General features: G+C 25.9%; 1 protein-coding gene across 3 annotated transcripts in view; it reads right to left on the reverse strand.

Moving 5' to 3' along the window:
• The window catches only part of LOC107611836 (putative EG45-like domain containing protein 1), a 6,216-nt gene that overhangs the window by 3,961 nt on the left and 1,240 nt on the right, over window positions 1-1,015 (reverse strand). The gene's annotated exons all lie outside the window — the stretch shown is intronic.

The raw sequence follows: 1,015 nt of genomic DNA on the forward strand, positions 1-1,015 counted from the left end.
CGATCCTAAAATTGTCAAACAGTATAAAAAGAAAAAAAAAATCCTCCGTTAAATTATCTTGCAAAAAATTGCCTTGAAGTTAGCAAGGATAGGCGTATATAATGCAGCAATTTAAGGACTTACTTTCAACTAGAAAAAGAAAATTAGGCACACAATAATCAATTATCCAATACAAAATACTTATGCAAATGACAAATTTTAGTATAGTTTTCTTTAGGGTGTTCACCATCCAAATCAATTCAATTAAAACAATTCATGTAATTTACACTAATTAATATTTTTTTTACTAAACATATTGGCCACCTAACATTATTTGAACTAGAAAAAGGTCAAACCCAAAATAAGTTAGATTGAATTGAGTTTTGTTGCTAAGTGCTAACAAATTGTATATATTGGAGTTTCCACTTTCCGGCTATGTCCCCTAATAGTAGGAAAAGGTATTTAAGAAGTGAACTATGAATTGGACAAATCGCCTATTGTTTTGTGTCGTTGGAAAATTCTATTTGATCTCTAACGGCATATATAATATGCTAACAAAAGATGCAGCCGTCTTCTAGAGTAATCGAAAATTGAGTTGTGGTCTTTTCCTTAATTTATTTAAGTCATAAAAAAAAAATCTGAGTTGTTGTTCTTTTCAACAAATATGGTTAATGATTTAAAATTTATTGACATAGTCTAAATTAAATTAAAGATCTTAAATGCAGGCAACGGCCCGCTTGTAGTTGGAAGTTGAGACCTGCATGCATGCCACCACTCTTATTATCAAATCGAAAATATTTGATAATAAAAAAAAATTAATAAAAAATAATTATAATTTATTTAATTTTATTTTTTTAACATTATCGTTTCTAAATATACTTAATACTATAATTACTTAATTAGTATTTTTTTGGTGACTAATTACTTAATTAGTATGAGTTTAGCTAATATGTGTTTTACAAGAATAAGTTAATATTATTAATTAAAAAAAAATAAAAAAAAGTAAAATTTAACTTCTAATATATTTATTGCGTAT

The sequence above is a fragment of the Arachis ipaensis genome, chromosome B08 (genome assembly GCF_000816755.2).
Source record: "Arachis ipaensis cultivar K30076 chromosome B08, Araip1.1, whole genome shotgun sequence".
Taxonomy (NCBI): Eukaryota; Viridiplantae; Streptophyta; class Magnoliopsida; order Fabales; family Fabaceae; genus Arachis; species Arachis ipaensis.